General features: G+C 44.7%; 1 pseudogene; it reads right to left on the bottom strand.

Moving 5' to 3' along the window:
* Positions 1-24,346, bottom strand: part of LOC111979025 (vang-like protein 1) — a 53,087-nt pseudogene that overhangs the window by 11,532 nt on the left and 17,209 nt on the right.

The following is a 24,346-nucleotide window of genomic DNA, read 5'->3' as shown; positions in this document are numbered from 1 at the left end:
TTCATTTTATTTTAGTAAATGCATTAACACTTATTTTTCTTAAAACTGCATTGTTGGTTAAGGGCTTGTAAGTAAGCATTTCACTGTACGTCTACACCTGTTGTATTTGGTGCATGTGACAAATACAATTTGATGTACACACACACACACACGATTATGAAACATACACACCTGTGAGTCGAGGATGCGGACCCCATAGAACAGCCAGTAGGAGAGTGTGAGCAGCAGCGTGAGCATGGCAAGGAGGGCTCGATACACACACACTCTGGGCAGGCTGGCACTGGCCTGGCGCAGGAAGATAGCCCAAACAGCAAGCAGGAGAATGAGGAGTTTACAGGACACAGAGAGGAAGAGGCCCTCACAGGCAGAGCCACAGGCCTGCAGCCTGGCTGGCCACAGCACTGCCGGGAGGACCAGGAAGGCCAGGGGGGTGGCCAGGACCACTAGCCCCACACAGAAGCCCAGAACCAGGGGAGTGTAGAGCCGACAGCCCTGCCTCTGGCCGTCGTCCGGTACCTTCCACAGACCAACCACCTCCTCCTGGGATAGACTGAGCTCTGAGGTGCCGGTCACTGCCGTGGTGGTCTCCCCCCAGTTATCATCCTGAGAGAGGGGGGTGGGAAGAAAGAAAGAAGAGAGAGAGAGGAGGACAGCGGGAGAGAGGAGAGAGAAGAGATGAAAAGATATTAAAACTTAGCATATGGTTGATCATCTCTGACTGATAGATAAGATAAGATAGAAAAGGACAGAAATACTCTATGGAGGGATGGTATGTGAGAGACAAGCCAAAGTGACAAACACACACTGGTAGACATTCTGGTGTGATTCCAGTCTCTGTCCCTTGTACATACAAAGCCAGACAGACTGGAAACACACTGACTAAATCCTTTGAGGTTTATTGCAAACATCCCATCCATCATTCTATTAAAAGAGGCCTTTGGTTTCCTGGAGTTCTGTGTTACTGTGACAGGCTTTCAGCTCTCCACTGATCCACATAGGATGACATTGACAGTACACAGTCAGACTGCTCATAATGACCAGGTAGGGATGACACACGCACACGGCTGATGTTATTCAGGCCTATCATTGCAAATTAGAGTCAAATCTCATCTCCCAGCTCAGGATGCAGTTTATAATAAATGTGCCCGAGGAGGAAAGAGCACAGTGAGCCACTGATTAAAATACCTGTCTGCTGAAGAGAGCATTTCTCTGTCAATTATTCAGCTATGTATTTATCTGTTCATTTTCGCCCTTTCTCACTCTTTCTCTTTCTGTGCCTGCTGCACAGAGCTTTGTTCTCTCAATGTCTGTCAGGTAAGGAGCTGGGAACAGAGTGTGTGTGTGGATTTGAATACCGCAGGCCCTCTTCTTGTGTCAGCACATACACAAGCATGCACACACTTAATTAGCAAACACTAACTCACACGACACACCTAAAACTTCATCCCTTGCTAGACGGACACACCACCTGACATGCCATTAGGAAATTACACTGGGAGAGAGAGGGAGAGAAATAGGGGGAGAGAGAAATCCTCATTGTGCTTGCTGAGTAAAAGCAGCTTTATAACCTTCTATGGGGGGTTATAAAGCTGCACATCGCCCACCGCTCCCGAGTATACTACTCGCCAATGTCCAGTCTCTTGACAACAACGTAGACGAAATGCGAGCAAGGGTTGCCTTCCAGAGAGACATCAGAGATTGTAACATTCTCTGTTTCACGGAAACATGGCTCACTCGGGATACGTTATCAGAGTCAGTACAGCCACCTGGTTTCTTCACGGCATTGCGCCGACAGAAACAAACATCACTCTGGTAAGAAGAAGGCCGGAGGTGTATGCCTTATGATTAACGAGATCATAACAACATACAGGAACTCAAGTCCTTTTTTCACCTGACCTATAATTCCTTACAATCAAATGCCGACCGCATTATCTACCAAGAGAATTCTCTTCGATTATAATCACAGTCGTGTATATCCCCCCCCCCCCCCCCCCCCAAGGCAGACACCTCGACGGCCCTGAAAGAACTTAATTGGACTCTATGTAAACTGGAAACCACATATCCTGAGGCTGCTTTTATTGTAGCTGGGGATTTTAACAAGGCTAATCTGAAAACAAGGCTCCCTAAATTTATCAGCATATCGAATGCGCGACCCGGGCTGGCAAAAATTCTGGACCATTGTTACTCTAAATTCCGCGATGCATACAAAGCCCTCTTCGCCCTCCTTTCGGCAAATCTGACCACAACTCCATTTTGTTGCTCCCAGCCTATAGACAGACACTAAACAAGAAACGCCCGTGCTCAGGTCTGTTCAACGCTGGTCCGAACAATCTGATTCCACACTTCAAGATTGCTTCGATCACGTGGACTGGATATGTTCTGGATAGCGTCAAACAACAACATTGATGTATACGCTGATTCGGTGAGCGAGTTTATTAGCAAGTGCATCGGTGATGTTGTACCCACGGCGACCATTAAAACCTTCCAACCAGAAACTGTGGATTGATGGCAGCATTCGCTCAAAACTGAAAGCGCGAACCACTGCTTTTAATCAGGGCAAGGCGACCGGAAACAGACCGATATACATAACAGTGTAGCTATTCCCTCCGCAAAGCAATCAAACAAGCTAAGCGTCAGTATAGAGACAAAGTAGAGTCGCAATTCAACGGCTCAGACACGAGTTGAATGTGGCAGGGTCTACAGTCAATCACGGACTACAAAAAGAAAACCAGCCCCGTCGCGGACCCCGATGTCTTACTCCCAGACAAACTAAACAACTTCTTTGCTCGCTTTGAGGACAATACAGTGCCACCGACACGGCCCACTACCAAAACCTGCGGGCTCCCCTTCACCGCAGCCAATGTGAGTAAAACATTTAAACGTGTTAACCCTCTCAAGGCTGCCGGCCCAGATGGCATCCCTAGCCGCATCCCATGCGCAGACCAGCTGGCTGGTGTGTTTACGGACATATTCAATCAATCCCTATCCAAGTCTGCTGTTCCCAAATGACTATCAACCCGTAGCACTCACTTCCGTCATCATGAAGTGCTTTGAGAGACTAGTCAAGGATCATATCACCTCCACCCTACCTGACACCCTAGACCCACTCCCAAATTTGCTTTCCACTCCAATAGGTCCACAGACAACGCAATCGCAATTACACTGCACACTGCCCTAACCCACCCTATGTAAGAATGCTGTTCATCGATTACAGCTCAGCATTTAACACCATAGTACCCTCCAAACTCGTCATTAAGCTCGAGACCCTGGGTCTCGACTCCTCCCTGTGCAAAAAGGTCCTGGACTTTCTGACGGGACGCCCCCAGGTGGTGAGGGTAGGAAACAACATCTCCACCCCGCTGATCCTCAACACTGGGGCCCCACAAGGGTTCGTTCTCAGCCCTCTCCTGTAATCCCTGTTCACCCATGACTGCGTGGCCATGCACGCCTCCAACTCAATCATCAAGTTTGCAGACGACACTACAGTGGTAGGCTTGATTGCCAACAACGACGAGACGGCCTACAGGGAGGAGCCCTCGGAGTGTGGTGTCAGGAAAATTATCTCACACTCAACGTCAGCAAAACAAAGGAGATGATCGTGGACTTCAGGAAACAGCAGAGGGAGCACCCCCTTATCCACATCGACGGGACCGTAGTGGAGAAGGTAGAAAGTTAAGTTCCTTAGCGTACACATCACGGACAAACTGAAATGGTCCACCCACACAGACAGAGTGGTGAAGGCGCAACAGCGCCTCCTCAACCTCAGGAGGCTGAAGAAATGTATCTTGTCACCGAAAACACTCACAAACTTTTATAGATGCACAATCGAGAGCATCCTGTCGGGCTGTATCACCGCCTGGTACGGCAACTCCTCCGCCCACAACCGTAAAGCTCTCCAGAGGGTAGTGAGGTCTGCACAATGCATCACCGGGGGCAAACTACCTGCCCTCCAGGACACCTACACCACCCGATGTCACAGGAAGGCCAAAAAGATCATCAAGGACAACAACCCCCCGAGCCACTGCCTGTTCACCCCGCTATCATCCAGAAGACGAGGTCAGTACAGGTGCATCAAAGCTGGGACCGAGAGACTGAAAAACAGCTTCTATCTCAAGGCCATCAGACTGTTAAACAGCCATCACTAACATTGAGTGGCTGCTGCCAACATACTGACTCAAATCTCTAGCCACTTTAATAATAAAAAATTGGATGTAATAAATGTATCACTAGTCACTTTAAACAATGCCACTTTATATAATGTTTACATACCCTACATTACTTATCTCATATGTATATACTGTACTCTATACCATCTACTGCATCTTGCCTATGGCGTTCGGCCATCGCTCATCCTTATATGTATATGTACATATTCTTATTCATTCCTTTACACTTGTGTGTAAAAGGTAGTTGTTGTGAAATTGTTAGATTACTTGTTAGATATTACTGCATGGTCGGAACTAGAAGCACAAGCATTTCGCTACACTCGCATTAACATCTGCTAACCATGTGTATGTGACCAATAACATTTGATTTGATAAATGGTGGTGAGGAAACAAGGTCTCATAGTTTCCCTCTGAAATTTGACGTACTATGGATGAACATCTATTTTTGATGCATTCATTATGTGTGGTTACACGGTTAAAACAGAAACAACTCAAAATGTTAACAGTTAACAGTTAACAGCGCGCTTTGGCTTTGAGCATCATGAGTTCGCGCCCAGTGCTGGTGTGAAATTGCTAGCTAATAGTGTTTCAATTGGTGATGTCACCTGCCCTGAGACCTTTATTTTTATCCCCCCCCCCCCCTACATTTTTTAATATTATTTTTTACAGCTTTTCTGCTTCATATACATACATTCTACATATATATTTTGCATACACATTTGACATACATTGTACTTTTATACAAAGCAGTCACATAATAATACATTACCAAACATAAACTCTTTAATCCCACCCCTCAGCCACTCTCAGCCCATCCCACCTATCACCATAGACCACCTTTGTTTGGTTTCCATGTGCCATATATTTTTCAATTGTGCTGTAATATTTTACATAATTTTTTAACCTTTCTAATTGTACAGTAGTCATAGATTGTGAGCAAAAGATCAAAACCTTTCCTACGAGTATTATTAGATTATTTATAGACTGACTATGGCTTTCCAAATCGCCCAACACTGCGATATGTAAGGTTAATTTTAAGTGCATGTTGTGATTTTTTTACCATTCCTGAACCTGTGACCAGAAACAAGCTACATGGGGGCAATACCAGAATAAATGATCTATTGATTCTGTCTTTTCGCAGCAAAATCTACAGAGCTGAGGTTGTTGTATGCCCCATATATATAGCATTCTGTTGGTGGCAAGAATTTTATACAATAATTTAAATTAAAAAACGAAGTATTGAATCAAGTGTAGTTTTTTGTACCAGTTCATAAACCATATGCCATGGAATTGGTAAATCAAAAATATCTTCCCATTTATTTTGCAACCTGTATGGCGCACCTGTCAACATTTTTGTCCTCTAATTAAACTAGTGTATTTTTCTATTTATGCCAGTTCCTTTCAGACAATTTGTATTTTTAATATATGGCAACCTTCTCCCTTTTCCACTTGCCACTTTCCCACTATTAGCGCACACTGCTAACTAGCTAGCCATTTCACACCAGGTACACTGGGCAATATTTTTTTTTCTGAGTGCCGAGGAAGGCATATATTGACGTTCTCAGGACCTTTTCAAATATCCGAAATCAAAGTCTATTTCTAGTGATCAGGACGGGTGAGGAGAGTCACTTGGTTGTGGTGACTGTCTAATGGCTGTATTTGGCCTCACATCCACATTGTGCTCTCCAGTAGGTGGCAATCAGGCAATCAGTCACATTGGTCCAAACTGTGTGTGTGTGCAGTGGCGTACCGCAGTTTCGTGTACTGCCATTTTATAACTAATCTCATGCTATTCTGCAGTTTTACAGCTAATTTCCTGTAATTGTAAACAATGACATGGCTTATGACGTGTTCATATCCTATCTGGCGAGGGGGGGGGGTGACCATAGTCTGAGTCGATAACCACGCAATAAGGAATTCCCCATGACAACAATAAAATTGCGTTATATATATTTTTTGCTGTGAGCCAATGGAGTAACCTAGGTAACCACAGGTCGTTTTCCCCACAGGCGGGCAGGGCCGTGACATTCTGTCTATAGACCTTTTTAATGGCTTTTTGAGAAGGAGTGGAAGTGAACCCTGGCACCCCAAAGAACTTCTGGTGCATTTGTAAACAGCTAGTTAGCTAAGCTAACTTAGTATAGTTTTCTCAAGGTCAAAATGAGCACTTTTGACCATAGTATTCGCGGATGCGATGGTCCTTATGTCTGGGGAAAATTAAAGTTAATCGCAACGGGCTGCATTGCCTGCATGTATAGTAACGTTAGCAGCAGCAGGAGGTGGCAGTGCCAGGATGATGTGTAGCACATGGTTAGGTTGTTTATCAAGTTAACCATCTATTCTAGATCATGTCAGGTAGCTAGGATAGACAGGCATTTAACATTTGTTTTTTTAATGACACAATCGTTAGCTTAATCTACTAAAAATGACAAGTGAAGCGAACTAGCTAATAGTCACGGATCCCCCCCGGTACTACTGCTCATTCCGTTCACCAGCTTCGGAGGTCTACGTCACCGGCCTTCTAGGCATCACTGAATTGGATTCACAACCACCAACCCCGGACTGTCTTGTCTCATTAGCACACCTGGTTCCCATTTCCCCTGATTAGTATGTGTATGCATGTGCCCTCTGTTCCCCATTGTCCTTGTCGATTATTGTCCCATGTCCGTTGGTCGTGAGTACCTGTGCTCTGTTGTATCGGCTTTGGTGCTACGTGTTTTTGTGCACTTATTATGGATCTCGTCCAGTGTATTATTTAGAGGTTTACACCTCACTCTTTTGTTTGGGTTACATCCCTGTGTTTATATATACAGTGGGGAGAACAAGTATTTGATACACTGCTGATTTTGCAGGTTTTCCTACTTACAAAGCATGTAGAGGTCTGTAATTTTTATCATAGGTACACTTCAACTGTGAGAGACGGAATCTAAAACAAAAATCCAGAAAATCACATTGTATGATTTTTAAGTAATTTTTAAAGTATACATACACACACACACACACACACACACACACACACACACACACACACACACACACGTGTTTGTTTTGGGCTTCGTCCCCGTCGTTTCATGACATACTTTATTTTGGGTGGAGAAATAAAACCCCCTATTATGTATTCCGGTGCCTGTCTCCTATCACTATACAGCGTGACACCAAATCCACAGATTTCCAGTCCCAAAGAGAATTATGAAAATACAAAAACACAATTGCAATGAACATCAAATGTTATATCGCTTGAAAATAAGGAAGCATGTTCTGGTCTAATTTCTATGTCTCCTAACCTCAGATACAGAGACCTGTGAAAGCTGTTAAAACCTGTCTGCGGATGGTCCCAAAGAACGTTCCAAGACCTGGAGAGACTGAAGGGTATATCGCCAATGGGTTATATATGCTTCTGGTTTACTGTTATAATTGCTTGTAGGACTACAAAAATACTGGTAAAAGTAACAATGCATAGACCTAGAACATGCATGGCGAACTTGCTCCTAGCTACTGATCTAGCTACTGATCTAGCTACTGGGTGTGCAGGTTTCTGTTCCAGCCCAGCACTGACGTTCTGCTTATCATTTTTATTAGACACTATTCATTGAATTTTTCAATCTCTTGTTTTTGAGTAAGATGAATGTCTAAACCCACTAACTATTTAAATAGGCGTTCTTTGTATGATATTGATTAGTGTTGATTCTTTGAATTATATATAGTGAATTTTGGTCATTGAACATTCCCTGTTTGTATGTTTTATTTGGCTGTCACTCAGTCAATTTGTCTGATATTGCACAGATTTGCAGCTGATGTTGTTGATCATTGGTGTGGGTGTAGCAAACCCTGTATGTCTGACCTAGGATGCAACCTCTGTCCATAACAGCACTTCATACCCACAAAGCAACACCCATTATCATAACAAAACCATGATCTTGGTTGGGCTAGGATAATACTTTAGGTCTCAGGGTGGGTGACATCACCACAGGATGGCTACTAGGGCTTTATCCCTTTGTCTTTCCTTGATTACCCGCATCCTGTCTGCTCACTTGTATTGTATTGCAACTGTATAAAGTACAAGGTCCCTCCCCTCTGACCTTCTCCAATAGTTTTTTAGGAGGCGGGGTGAGGAATCGAGGGAGGATGAATTGAGATAGAGCCTAGCATTCACCTGTCAACTAGCTCACGTGATACATACTCACCCTTCTGCTACACTCACTGACGCCTTTCTCCACATAAACCTCAGCAGCCAGCAGAGCAGACTGTGTGAACTGAGTCAATCTAGCACCCACAGAATTAATTTTGTGGGTATTTAATTCTGCAACATTGACTCGGATCACACAGTCGGCGGCTGAGTTATACTGTGATGAAAGGGGTGTGACTGTAGCTGAGGTGAGCTTTAGGCGAGTTCTAGTAGTCACTGTGATGTGATGTTACCCCCGAGACTTGAAGTACTGTCGTCTCCTGTCTATCATGAATGTATCTGTATTTTAATACTGTAAGCATCTCGGCTGCGGGAGTATCTCCTCCTGCAATTTTGTGCCGATTTTCTTCATTCTGCTACACTCGCTGTCATTCTCCAGGGGTTGGCATGCTAGCTGCTGTAATTTGAATAGGGTTTGTGTCCTACTTGGAACCTCTTGGACACGCGTGCAAATAGATCGAGTTATTGTTTTTGACAGTTGAAAAGGTCTATAGAGATCATATTAAATGACTAGAGGGACTATGTCATAAACACTCGAAGTTCCAGAATGGGGTGAAAATGGCAGCCATATTGGTCAGGGAGAAATCCAAACCAGTAACTGGAATAAATGGCTTTCGAGGCATAATCCTGATTTTACTTATACAGGGGAAAAAAATAAAGGCATGTGATATATCAGAAATTGGGTAATATAATTATTTCCAACCTAAAATAGTAATCATCATAAATACAGTTTATACGGGTTTTAAACACATTTTCTGTATAAATATCCTCTAAAATAGATTTAAACAGACCATAACTGAGTGTGCTATTATATGATACAATATCAGTACTATCAGTACTAAACGTTGTCTAAGTCCTATCATCTACTGATTTCAGCCAGTGTTTGTCTGTGGATTGACTGCATTGTTTGAATGGAATCATTCCCCTAAAACTGGCTAGCTAACAAACATACAGTGCAGATGAACTCTTCACATTCATTATTTCACACAATATCACAGCACTGGCAAGCCATGGTTGACCAATTTCCTGACCTTCATGCCATCATAAGAAGGTTCGTTCCCATTCTAGTATTCTAATTCTATGGGGGCCACCTCCAGGTTGGGGGCCTGTCATGCCAAATAGTGTCCCCCTGACAAAAGTGTCCCTCCACCTGCATCACAATGGGATTTGATGCTCTCTAGCTTCCGTTGCTAGGGCTGTTGCTAGAATTCTGACTGGCCTACGTAATGAACGAAAGCGTCTGTTGCTATGCTGGTTGCTTGGTTCCATTTTACCTAGTAGCGGTCGGTCGCTGAGGACGGAGGACGTGGGCAGTTCTAGTTCGCCTCATATTGGTCCACGCAAATTCATTACCTCAGAAATCGCTCTCCAAAGACAGTGTTTTTGACTGTGACGAACTGCTTCAGTAGAACGAAAAGACTGAAAAGAGAAAAGTGTGAAACTTTGTTGCTCTTTCACTCCCATCTGGGGTCACCATCCGTTAAGATGAATATTAACATCTCAGATAATAACTATATGCATTTGAACACAAAATAACCTGAAGCTAGTTATAGTTTTCATAACACTGATATTTTTATCTTTATGTCTTCCTAGAGTTACCTCGGTGGAAGCCAACAATCTTCTCCAGTTGGAGCATTTGGAAGGTCGACCAGTGAAAGCCCTGACGCTCTACACTTCGGTGAAGCCCGTGAGACAAAGTATGTTAAGCTTCGGTTGACATGACAAAATTACAGAAAGGTAACCCTTCTTTCTTTTCTATGTCTGCCATTAACATTATTGCATGACTAATCGAACATTTATTTTAAATTCAATCAATCAATATCTGTATTTTTACATACCTAATCTACCTGTTACCTGTGTGTTTGCTTGTTTACGTCTCTGTCTCCTCCCCTGTTCCCTTTAACTCTGCTCCTGTTCTCTAGGAACTAAGGGTTTCTGCCTAAAACCCAGACATGTATCCACCCGATGTCCTCCATAACCAACCACCCTCCAGCTTTTCATTACATCATCTACAGCTACTGCTTTCGTTATGTTGTCATTATCTGCTAAGAAAGTTTGCTAACTGTATCATACTGGGCACATAATATGCGAGATAAACAGATGAACTAAAAACACTAGTACTGCAAACACTCGGAAGAAAGAGAGCTACAGTGCCTGGACTTCAGTCTCCTTCACACCCCCCTTCCGAGACTGGCTGGCAGAACATCCCACCCACATAGCACCCACCTCCTCTCTATTCCACACACCATGATTCCGTATATGATTGCCATGTAAGTGTACATACAAACAAAAAATTGGTGAAAATAAATTTATGACACCTGTACCACCAAAATATCAAAGGTTTATATATTTAAATTATTAAATATTGCCAGCTTGGTTTTCACAGCTGTTTCACAAGGTGTTCATCGTTGTAGATTTTAAAGTCTCCCTTGGTGGTATGTTAGTTCAACATTATTCATTATTATATCCTATTACCTACATTAGGTACACACACACACACACACAAATAATATACAGTTGAAGTGGGAAGTTTCCATACACCTTAGCCAAATACATTTAAACTCAGTTTTTCACAATTCCTGACATTTAATCCTGGTAAACATTCGCCGTCTTAGGTCAGTTAAGATCACCACTTTATTTTAAGAATGTGAAATGTCAGAATAATAGGAGAGAATTATTTATTTCAGCCTTTATTTCTTTCATCACATTCCCAGTGGGTCAGAAGTTTACATACAGTCAATTAGTATTTGGTAGCATTGCGTTTAAATTGTTTAACTTGGGTCAAACGTTTAGGGTAGCCTTCCACAAGCTTCCCACAATAAATTGGGTGAATTTTGGCCCATTCCTCCTGACAGAGCTGGTTCTATGGGATTGAGGTCAGGGCTTTGTGATGGCCACTCCAATACCTTGACTTTGTTGTCCTTAAGCCATTTTGCCACAACTTTGGAAGTATGCTTGGTGTCATTGTCCATTTGGAAGACCCATTTGTGACCAAGCTTTAACTTCCTGACTGATGTCTTGAGATGTTGCTACATACTTTTCCTGCCTCATGATGCCATCAATTTTGTGAAGTGCACCAGTCCCTCCTGCAGCAAAGCACCCCCACAACATGATGCTGCCACCCCCGTGCTTCACGGTTGGGATGGTGTTTTTCAGCTTGCAAGCATCCCCCTTTTTCCTCCAAACATAACAATGGTCATTATGGCCAAACAGTTCTATTTTTTGTTTCATCAGACCAGAGGACATTTCTCCAAAAGTTCGATCAATGTCCCCATGTGCAGTTGCAAACCCGTAGTCTGGCTTTTTTAAGGTGGGTTTGGAGCAGTGGCTTCTTCCTTGCTGAGCGGCCTTTCAGGTTATGTCAATATAGGACTCATTTTACTGTGGATATAGATAGTTTTGTACCTGTTTCCTCCAGCATCTTCACAGGGTCCTTTGCTGTTGTTCTGGGATTGATTTGCACTTTTCGCACCAAAGTACGTTCATCTCTAGGAGACAGAACGTGTCTCCTTCCTGAGCGGTATGCCGGCTGTGTGGTCCCATGGTGTTTATACTTGCGTACTATTGTTTGTACAGATGAACGTGGTACCTTCAGCAGTTTGGAATTTGCTCCCAAGGATGAACTAGACTTGTATAGGTCTACAATTTTTTTCTGAGGTCTTGAAATACATCCACAGGTACACCTCCAATTGACTCAAATGGTGTAAATTAGCCTATCAGAAGCTTCTAAGGCCATGACATAATTTTCTGGAATTTTCCAAGCTGTTTAAAGGCACAGTCAACTTAGTGTATGTAAACTTCTGACCCACTGTAATTGTGATACAGTGAGTTATAAGTGAAATAATCTGTCTGTAAACAATTGTTAGAAAAATGACTTGTGTCATGCACACAGATGTCCTAACCGACTTGCAAAAAAATATAGTTTGTTAACAAGAAATTTGTGGAGAGGTTGATGGTCAAAAGAACACAGACATTAGACGGGAACTCTGCCTAGAAGGCCAGCATCCCGGAGTTGCCTCTTCACTGTTGACCATACAAACATGGTCTCTTTTTTGCTATCTTGAGTAAGGCAGCTCCAAAATGCCGGTGTTTCAGCCTAGCTCAGTGCTTTCTGTGGTGGGGCAGCCAGTGGAAAATACAGAGTGTAGGGGTTGATAATGTTCTCTAGTTGAGCCGTGATTGGCTCAGTGTTCGGTCACTCATGGGGACACTACATCACCGCAAAATCTACAGGGAAAGCTAGAAAGTTCAAGCCCCTTGTGTGCTGCTATAGAATTCCATTAAAAGTGCCCATCCAAGAAGGCTCAAGGTCATTGGCCACAGATATAACATGATTTAATGTCTTATCTACCATAGCTTTGATTGGACTGATCATGTCAACATCATAGTTTCAAAATATTAGCTAGCAAACTAGACAAGCATTCATCATAATGAATCAAGTCGAAAACCTACTGGCAAATCCTTTTCAATCCTTGTCATATGAAGAGAAATTATAGATCAACTGTATCAGTGCTCATAGGACATAAACATTACCCAACATGTTGGAAATCGCAAATCCAACAATGAGTGGTTTGGAAGGAATCAGGGGCTAACAGCAAGCGTTGCAAAGCAATCACTAGCCTGCTATTCAGTGGAGCGGGTGTGTGGTCCAAGTCTGGGTTTAAGGGTCTCTTTTCCAAGATAAGGATAAACATTCACATGCAACACCATGGGCCAGAAAGGGTTGAATACATTGGCCATGCTGTCAATCCAGCATGACTTCTGCAGTGTTCAAAATAACTGGAAACTCGGAACTGGGAAATCTCAGACTTCAGTGAGTTCAAGACAACTGTGAATTCGGAAAATATGTTTTGAATGAACATCCAACTCGGAATTCCAAGTCAGGAACTTGGGCCTTATTCTAGAGCTCCAACCTGAAGATCACTGACGTCATGATTCGACCTTGGATTTTTTCCCCAGAGTTCCCAGTTGCCCTGAAAGCACCATAAATCCAGAGAATGCCAGATTTTGATGACAAAGTTCACACACAAGAAGGACTGCCGCACCACCTTCCTGTTCAAGTGAGCACAGCACAACAAGGTGAGCCCAAAAATGTATTGTACGCTGCTGCATAAATGATGTAATATGCCAGGGAGACACGTATAGTGTATCTAAGAAAGTAATACTAAATGTATGTTGTGTAGTAAGCTGTTAGTAGCCCATTTGCATCAGCCTACTAATTTGGTCCCTTTTCCCCTCTTAATTTCGCCTACTGTTCTGACTTGGCGGTGCACATGTAGTCTAACCTGTTTAAGAGAAATGTCATCATTGAATATTGTAAGAGCTTTCATTGTCTGCTTATATGCCCCCTTTATTTATCCTAAGGTTCTGACTTTGTATACAGGGAGAATAATGTAAGAACGACCCATGTTCTGAAATCTGTCGTTGTACATTTAAAAAGTGCTGAACAAATAGTTATATTGACTACGTCTGTCCAAGCTCGCTCATTAATGTCTTAATCAAAATAAAGGATTGCCTCTTATCCGCTTGTCCTCCTCTTATGCCATAGTTTGTACATCTCAATTGTCAGTAGAAACCACATTCGTTTAAGCAAGTCATCTATATCAGCTATGTTTTATTAAAAAGGCAGTAAATGAGGCTGAATGAACTGTTTCGTTGCCAGACAAGGCTCCGCTGATAGCCAGGTGTAGCGATGGTAAAGATTCACTCCTGTCACGAACCGGCTCGAAGCCCGTAACAAAAAGGGAGACAACATGGAGATAAGGAATAACAAAAATATATTTAATAACTGAAGTGACCTATATAGAATAAACAATGGTGTATGTAATCAGTAGTGTAAGTGAGTGGTTGCGTGCACAGATGTGATAATGAGGGGTGTTGAAAGGTGCAAACAAACAAAACGGACACAAAAATGCAACAACCAAAATCAAACAGTGTGTCTGCATGGAGAGAGTCTCCTCAATGAATGAGGAAGAGGTGTATTTATCCCGGGACACACCCAGGCCCAGGTGTGTCCCATTTTGCTGACGACCCTCCCGGCTCCGCCCCCCGGCATCCTAATAAAGAAAACAAGAGCAAAGAGAAAGAATACGGGAGACAGACTGGGGGGGGTGGTCACACGCCATGGTGCTGAAAAGAATGCTCTGTGGTTGGGACATCTTTATGAAGGCCCTAACAGTTTGTGGGCACCGCTTGTTGTGTAGTGGCATTGCTGGCATGGATCCATTTTTTTGAGTTTGACCCACCAAGATTGACATGCTAAAGTAATGTTTTCATTTTATTAGCGAAACAAAACTAGTTTAAACAGCTTTGTATACATAGCGGGAATTAAGATTCCCAGATGGCGTAGCAGTCGGACGTGTGTTTTGTCTTGTCCCGTGTAAATAATCGTTTTCCTCGTTTTTTCCGTTTATATTTTAATCTCACTTTCCATCTACGGACTGAATATACTCTCCTGCAACCCCCAACACCCAATGTGGTACGGATCTGCTATTTTTATACTTTAGAACCGGAACCCCCATCAGAAGCTAGCCAGCTAACTAACTACTAGCTAGTTATCAGTTAGTCACTGCTAGTGGTCTTTACCGTTAACTCGGACACCAGCCAGCCTCAGCTTGGTCAATACATGCCAGTCTGCACAGCGCGATATCAACCCAGAGAATATCGGACTGCTTTTTCTCTACCAAATCTCCAGATTACTACCGCAAGCTCTGGACCTTTACACCGGATCAGATAGCTAGCTGCAATCTGAGTGGCTACTCCTGGCTAACGTCTCTGTCCCGAAGCAAGCAACAGTTAGCCTTGAGCTAGCCTCGAGCTAGGCCAATCTCCCGGCAAGCCGAAGAGGTCCTCCGGCTAATTCTTGTGCTACAATACATATTTTGCCAATTGGCCTGGACCTTTTTTTGCCGACACAGAGCCCTGCCAATCCATCACAACTGGTCTAAATCAGCTACAAGCTAATTTAGCCATTTTTTGCCGCTGCTAGCAGCTTTTACCTTCTGCACAGACACCAGCCCTGTTATTAGCCTGGATATTACTCACAAGTTTACCAGCATCGGACTGTCTCTCGACAACAACGCCGGATTCCTGCCGTATCCCTGAGCCACTACTTCTGATCCTCAAGCTAGCTTGCAGCTAGCGCAGCTAGCGCCACTGCACGAAGCTAGCACCAGTTAGCAAAACAATTAATTTACAATTCACACCTCTCTTTCGCCATCGCCATCCGGCTTGGATTCTCTGTCGACACGACCACGTCTGGTCTGCAGACGTATACCCCACCCGCTGTGCCCTCAACCGGCCTCCGTCTGAGCAGACCCCCTCCGTCTGAGCAGACCACCCCCCGGGCTACTAACTTTAAACGCCGCGTGCTAGCTTAGTGGAGGCCTCCCTGCTCCATCTACGGCTGCCCCTGGACACTATGATCACTTGGCTACATAGCTGATGCCTGCTTGACTGTCCATTAATTCACGGTACTCCATTCTGTTTATTTGTGTTTTATCTGTCGGCTCTGTGCTTTAACTCAGGATCTGTGTGTAGTTAATCCGACCCTCTCTGCCTAGTCGTCGCCATTTTTACCTGTTGTTGCTGTGTTAGATTAGCACCCTGTTATTGCTGCTGTTATCTTACCTGTGTTTTAGCTAGCTCTCCCAATCAAGACCTGCAATCACTTTATGCCTTATTGTATGTCTCTCTCAAATATCAATATGCCTTGCATACTGTTGTTCAGGCTAGTTATCATTATCATTGTTTTGGTTTGCAATGGACCCGTAGTTCCACTCTCCGTACCTCTGATACCTCCTTTGTCCCACCCCCACACATGCGGTGACCTCACCCATTGAGACCAGCATGTCCAGAGATACAACTCTCTTATCATCACCCAGTGCCTGGGCTTGCCTCCGCTGTACCCGTGCCCACCATACCTGTCTGCACATTATGCCCAGAATCTATTCTACCCAGCATAATCTGCTCCTTTTATTCTTTGTCCCAACGCTCTAGGCGACCAGTTTTGATAGCCTTTAGCCGCACCCTCATCCTACTACTCCTCTGTTCCTCGGGTGATGTGGAGGTAAACCCAGGCCCTGCATGTCCCCAGTCACCCTCATTTGTTGACTTCTGTGACCGAAAAAGCCTTGGCCTCATGCATGTCAAACATCAGAAGCCTCCTCCCTAAGTTTGCCTTACTCACCGCTTTAGCACACTCTGCCAACCCTGATGTCCTTGCCGTGTCCGAATCCTGCTTAGGAAGGCCACAAAAATTCTGGGATTTCATACCCAACTATAACACTTTCCGTCAAGATAGAAACTGCCAAAGGGGGAGGAGTTGCAATCTACTGCAGAGATAGCCTGCAAAGTTCTGTCATACTTCCAGGTCTATGCCAAACAGTTGAACTTCTAATTTTAAAATTAATCTCTCCAGAAATAAGTCTCTCACTGTTGCCGCCTGCTACCGACCCCCTCACTCGCTCTCAGCTGTGCCTGGACACCATCTGTGAATTGATCGCTCCCATCTAGCTTCAGAGTTTGTTCTGTTAGGTGACCTAAACTGGGATATGCTTAACACCCCGGCAGTCCTACAATCCAAGCTTGATGCCCTCAATCTCACACAAATCATCAAGGAACCCACCAGGTACAACCCTAATCCGTAAACATGGGCACCCTAATAGACATTATCCTGACCAACCCTGCCTCAAATACACCTCTGCTGTCTTCAATCAAGATCTCAGCGATCACTGCCTCATTGCCTGTATCCGCCACGGGTCCGCGGTCAAACGACCACCCCTCATCACTGTCAAACGCTCCTAAAACACTTCTGCGAGCAGGCCTTTCTTAATCGACCTGGCCCGGGTACCCTGGAAGGATATTGACCTCATCCCGTCAGTTGAGGATGCCTGGTCATTTTTAAAAGTTACTTCCTCACCATATTAGACAAGCATGCTCCGTTCAAAAAATGCAGAACCAAGAACAGATATAGCCCTTGGTTCACTCCAGACCTGACCTGCTCGACCAGCACAAAAACATCCTGTGGCGCACTGCAAGCATCGAAGAGCCCCGCGATATGCACTGTTCAGGGAAGTCAGGAACCAATACACGCAGTCAGTCAGGAAAGCAAAGGCCAGCTTTTTCAAGCAGAAATTTGCATCCTGTAGCTCTAACTCCAAAAGTTCTGGGATACTGTAAAGTCCATGGAAAACAAGAGCACCTCTCCCAGCTGCCCACTGCACTGAGGCTAGGTAACACGGCACCACTGATAAGTCCGTGATAATCGAAAATTTCAACAAACATTTCTCAATGGCTGGCCATGCCTTCCTCCTGGCGACTCCAACCTTGGCCAACAGCCCGCCCCCCCCGCTGCTACTCGCTCAAGCCTCCCAGCTTCTCCTTACCATATCCAGATAGCAGTGTTCTGAAAGAGCTGGAAAAACCTGGACCCATACAAATCAGCTGGGCTTGACAATCTGGACCCCCTATTTCTGAAACTGTCCGCCGCCATTGTCGCACCCCCTATTACCAGCCTGTTCAACCTCTCCTTCGTATCATCTGAGATCCCCAAGGATTGGAAAGCTGCCGCGGTCATCCCCCTCTTCAAGGGGGAGACACCCTGGACCCAAACTGTTACAGACCTATATCCATCCTGCCTCTGCCTATCTAAGGTCTTCGAAAGCCAAGTCAACAAACAGATCACTGACCATCTCGAATCCCACCGTACCTTCTCCGCTGTTGCAATCCGGTTTCCGAGCCGGTCACGGTGCACCTCAGCCACGCTCAAGGACTAAACGATATCATAACCCCATCGATAAAAAGACATTACTGTGCAGCCGTCTTCATCGACCTGGCCAAGGCTTTCGACTCTGTCAATCACCATATTCTTATCGGCAGACTCAGTAGCCTCGGTTTTTCTAATGACTGCCTTGCCTGGTTCACCAACTACTTTGCAGACAGAGTTCAGTGTGTCAAATCGGAGGGCATGTTGTCCGTCCTCTGGCAGTCTCTATGGGGGTACCACAGGGTTCAATTCTCGGGCCGACTCTTTTCTCTGTATACATCAATGATGTTGCTCTTGCTGCGGGCGATTCCCTGATCCACCTCTACGCAGACGACAACCATTCTATATACTTCCGGCCTTCCTTGGACACTGTGTATCTACTAACCTCCAACGAGCTTCAATGCCATACAACACTCCTTCCGTGGCCTCCAACTGCTCTTAAACGCTAGTAAAACCAAATGCATGCTTTTCAACCGTTCGCTGCCTGCACCCGCACGCCCGACTAGCATCACCACACCTGGACGGTTCCGACCTAGAATATGTGGACATCTATAAGTACCTAGGTGTCTGGCTAGACTGCAAACTCTCCTTCCAGACTCATATCAAACATCTCCAATCCAAAAATCAAATCAAGAATCGGCTTTCTATTCCGCAACAAAGCCTCCTTCACTCACGCCGCCAAACTTACCCTAGTAAAACTGACTATCCTACCGATCCTCGACTTCGGCGATGTCATCTACAAAATAGCTTCCAATACTCTACTCAGCAAACTGGATGCAGTTTATCACAGTGCCATTCGTTTTGTTACTAAAGCACCTTATACGACCCACCACTGCGACCTGTATGCCCTAGTCGGCTGGCCCTCGCTACATGTTCGTCGTCAGACCCACTGGCTCCAGGTCATCTACAAGGCTATGCTAGGTAAAGTGCCGCCTTATCTCAGTTCACTGGTCACGATGGCTACACCCACCCGCAGCACGCGCTCCAGCAGGTGTATCTCACTGATCATCCCTAAAGCCAAAACCTCATTTGGACGCCTTCCTTCCAGTTCTCTGCTGCCTGCGACTGGAACGAATTGCAAAATCTCTGAAGTTGGAGACTTTTATCTCCCTCAACAACTTTAAAAATCTGCTATCCGAGCAGCTAACCGATCGCTGCAGCTGTACATAGTCCATCTGTAAACTACCCACCCATTTACCTACCTCACCCCCATACTGCTTTATTTATTTACTTTTCTGCTCTTTTGCACACCAGTATCTCTTCTTGCACATGATCATCTGATGATTATCACTCCAGTTGTTAATCTGCTAATTTGTAATTATTCGATTTATTGCCTACCTCCATGCCGTTTGCACACATTGTATATAGATTCTCTTTTTTTTCTACCATGTTATTGACTTGTTTATTGTTTACTCCATGTTAACTCTGTGTTGTCTGTTCACACTGCTATGCTTTATCTTGGCCAGGTCGCAGTTGCAAATGAGAACTTGTTCTCAACTAGCCTACCTGGTTAATAAAGGTGAAATAAAAAAAAAAATAAATAAGATAACGTAATTTTGGCTGTAATGATCTCAAATTTCACATTAGTCATTAATGTGAGCAAAACTGAGTTAGTGAATCCCATTGTACACAGGGGACACACTTTTTGGCATGACAGACAGACAGACAGACAGAACCCCCCCCCCCCCCCCAAAAAAATTCACTGGCCAAACCAGAAGAAAAATGCCATATAAAACCGTGCGTGTTGTGATAATTGGTGTTGTTTACTCTATAATCTGTTAGTTCATATGCCCTGTGACCGTGATATATAGGCCTAAAGGCAGAGACAATAAGAAGACACAGTGGCAGCATAAATTCAATCACACCTTTGTTTCATCACAAAACCGGAGAGCCACCTCTGTCCGGTGAAGTCCACAAAGCATATTGCATGTACTGTAATTCGGAAAGTATTCAGACCCCTTGACTTTTTCCACATTTTGTTACGTTACAGCCTTATTCTAAAATTGATTCAATAGTTTTTTCCCCCTCATCAATCTACACACAATACCCCAAGTGGTCTGAATACTTTCTGAATGCACTGTAATGTTTCCAAAATTTTCGACCACAAAACAACTATTGATTTAGAACCACAGAGTTCTAAATCAGTTCACAGAGTTACCCGCAAGTCACAAAGGAAACAGGAGCTGCCACCACTATTCCAGCACCATTTCATCATCAAATCACCTCTGCTTAGTCTAATACAGTACCAACTAAAAGATACCAAAAACTATTTAGTCCAATCAATGTAAGCTAAATATGATGTGGCTGTCTATGATTCTGATGTGTGTGTGTGTGTGTGTGTAAGTAGAAAAAAAACATGTTGACTCATCCTACTTGTAGAGAAACGCCAACGCCATCTTCCTCTTTCATGTTGATGAAACGGTCTATCACTCTGATACAGTACATCCTTTTAGTTATTGTTGTCCTAGGCTACCTGGCTAAAATGCTTGCTAGCTAGCCAAACTTCCTTTCATGGGCAACGATGAGCCAGCTAGTTAACATTAGCCTACTACATATAGCTACATACTGAATTTCCATCCTCTCAGGCCAGGGGCACAATGTAGGAATTTATGGTTGGATCAGAATCACCGTTACAATCGATGGCCAGCACGAAGCATTAAGTCCAAGTCTAAATCCCCTACTCCATCCATTGCTAATTTAGGAAAGGGACCATTTTCGCTAGTTAGCCACTGGAGGACAACACAAAAATTATAATTGTCTCCATCAATGACGTATGCTCTCAATGTGATTTGATAGGAGTGACGCCAAATCCAAACTGGCTTCCCAGAACAATTCACAGTTGAGCTCACTCAGTTTTTCTCAACGCTGATTATCTATTATTTTATACTTTTCTTTATCAAGGGAGGCCACATGCTCACTGGCTTCCCTTGCATTGAATGCTATAGGTGGCAACAATGGCATACTCTTTTGGACCAGACAGAGTTCTGGAGTCAATTTTTGGGGGAAGCCTGGTTTCCCTTGGCATCCATGAATAGACTCCACAGAGAAGGAATACAGCAGAGAAACAGAGACAGAGCGAGACAGAGCGCAAGACCGACCGACAGAGAGAGCGAGAGACCGACAGAGAGAGAGAGCGAGAGACCGACCGACAGAGAGAGCGAGAGACCGACAGAGAGAAGAGTGCGAGAAGGAACGAACCGACAGAGAGCGAGAGCGAGAGAGACGCGACAGAGAGAGAGAGCGAGAGACCGACAGAGAGCGAGAGACGAGAGAGCGCCAAGACAACAGACAAACACACAGACAGAGACACAGACAAACAGACAGACAAACACACAGACAGAGACACACACAGACAGAGACACACACAGACAGAGACACACACACACAGACAGAGACACACACAAGAAGAGACGACAGAACAGGCAGACAGAGAGAGAAGACAGGCAGACAGAGAAGAGCACAGACAGGCAGACAGAGAGAGACACAGACAGGCAGACAGAGAGAACACAACAGCAACAGAGAGACACAGACAAGAGAGGACACACAGAGACAGAGAGAGACCGACAGAAGAAGCCGACAGGCGACAGAGAGAGACCGACAGGCAGACAGAGAGAGACCGACAGGCAAGACAGAAGAGAACCGAGCAGCAGACAGAGACAACAGCAGACAGAGGACAGACAGAGACAGAGAGAAGAGACCGACAGGCAGACAGAGAGGAAGAACCGACAGGCAGACAGAGAGAGAAACCGACAGCAGACAGAAGAGAGACCGACAGGCAGACAGAGAGAGAGACCGACGGCAAACAGAAGAGACGACAGCAGACAAGAGAAGGCCGACAGGCAGACAGAGGAGAACCGACAGGCAGAGCAAAGAGAGACCGACAGGCAGACAGAGAAGAGACCGACAGGCAGACAGAGAGAGACCGGAAACAGACAGAGAGAGACCGACAGGCAGACAGAGGGAGAGAGACAGACAGACAGGCAGACAGAGAGAGACCGACAGAGAGAGAGAGACCGACAGGCAGACAGAGACAGACAGGGAGCGAGACAGCCAATTTGACATTTACTTCTTTCTCCCCAACCATCGCACTACTGACCATATATACACACACCTTACAGACACTAGTTAATAAACACGTCCACCGAAAAAAAGAGGGCAAAATCTTTGCTTGCTTTAAATACTTTTTAAAAAAGCATTTAATTATATTTGGTACGAAGGGCTATTCTATAAAATTCTCCAAGGTGGGCTTGGTGGTAAGGTGTATGACTTAATAAAATGTATGTACACAGAAAACAAGTGTGCAATAAAAATCAAAAACCAAAGAACAGAATTCCTTTCACAACGTTGAGGTGTGAGACAAGGCTGCAGTTTGAGTCCAAATCTTTTCAACATTTATACCAATGAATTAGCAGACATGGACCATTCTGCAGCCCCAGGACTCATACTACTTGACACAGAGGTAAAATACCTGCTATATGCTGATGACTTGGTACTTCGATCACCAACCAAAGAAGGTCTTCAACAGAACCTTAATATTCTACAGCAATATTTCCATAATTGGGCCCTGGCAGTAAAAAATAAAACGAAAATCATGATTTCCCCCCCAAAAAACAGATGTCAGAAACACAAATATAAATTCACCCTGAACAATTTGAATTTGAGAGAGACAGAGAGAAATATGCAGAGAGAAAGGGAGAGAGAGTAAGGGAGAGAGAGAGAGAGGTGGGTGGTGTTTGATACCTGCTTGGCAGCCCTCTTCTGGCAGAGGGTGAATATAGATTATTCAGAGCCCTGGTTAGTCCTGTTACACACTATAACAAAGCACAACAACACACTCTAACACGGACTGACTAAAAGGCTTTGCTCAGACATACAGTAATCTACTAACCCAACACACAAAGGAGCCTCACTGGTATGATTGAAGGTCATTCTGACATCTGTGTGCGTGTGTTACATGGGAATACTCAACTCATCCAGAACGCCGCAGCCCGTCTGGTGTTCAACCTTCCCAAGTTCTCTCACGTCACCCCGCTCCTCCGCTCTCTCCACTGGCTTCCAGTTGAAGCTCGCATCCGCTACAAGACCATGGTGCTTGCCTACGGAGCTGTGAGGGGAACGGCACCTCAGTACCTTCAGGCTCTGATCAGGCCCTACACCCAAACAAGGGCACTGCGTTCATCCACCTCTGGCCTGCTCGCCTCCCTACCACTGAGGAAGTACAGTTCCCGCTCAGCCCAGTCAAAACTGTTCGCTGCTCTGGCMCCCCAATGGTGGAACAAACTCCCTCACGACGCCAGGWCAGCGGAGTCAATCACCACCTTCCGGAGACACCTGAAACCCCACCTCTTTAAGGAATACCTAGGATAGGATAAAGTAATCCTTCTGACCCCCCCCCCCTTAAAAGATTTAGATGCACTATTGTAAAGTGGCTGTTCCACTGGATGTCATAAGGTGAATGCACCAATTTGTAGGTCGCTCTGGATAAGAGCGTCTGCTAAATGACTTAAATGTAATGTAAATGTAAATACTAGAAAAAAGAGCAATGCCATTCACTGGAACCTCACTGGTATGGCTAGAGGTTTTCTGAAATGTGTACTGCATGTGTGTGTGTCACAGGGGACAAAAGGACAAAAGATCAAAGACATTCCCATCGCTTTCCACTACTTCCAAAAGCCTCAGTCCTGCATCATGTGACACACTGCCAGCTGGGTCCCTGTAAGGGTTCTGTTTGACTCTGAGAGAATGAGATTGGTTGGCTGATGATTGCTTGAGTACAGGGTTACTGTAAGCAGGTTCTGTTTTGTACAGTATACTGTAGCTGTGCAGGGCTTTCTGAATCTCTCAACCATGGTTTGTGTGACTTTGATGTGTTGGAGCTTACCTGGAGGCTGGGAGCCTCGTCTCCAGTCACGGAGGTGGGGTCTTTCAGCAGGGGCTCGTTGTTGTGGGTGGGGGCCTGAGTGGGCCCGTCGGGGGTGTTGATGACAGACCTCTCCGACCGGCTACTGTCCTTACTGCTAAGTTTATGATGCTCACGCCGACTCTGCACCCTACAGAGAACACACACACTAAGAATACTGAAACTGACATGCGGATGAGGGTTGGGATGAAAGAGAAGAAAGCCGAATTCCTGTTAATAGTCTCTCACACTCCCTCTCTCATTTACAGAACAAGTCAGAGTGAATCAGAGAAATAGGTTGAAGGCTGTGACGACAATAATCCACTAGC

The sequence above is a fragment of the Salvelinus sp. IW2-2015 genome, linkage group LG2 (genome assembly GCF_002910315.2).
Source record: "Salvelinus sp. IW2-2015 linkage group LG2, ASM291031v2, whole genome shotgun sequence".
In the NCBI taxonomy this organism is placed as follows: Eukaryota; Metazoa; Chordata; class Actinopteri; order Salmoniformes; family Salmonidae; genus Salvelinus; species Salvelinus sp. IW2-2015.
The sequence above is the reverse complement of the archived record's forward strand: the minus strand, read 5'-3'. Positions and strand labels throughout refer to the sequence as shown.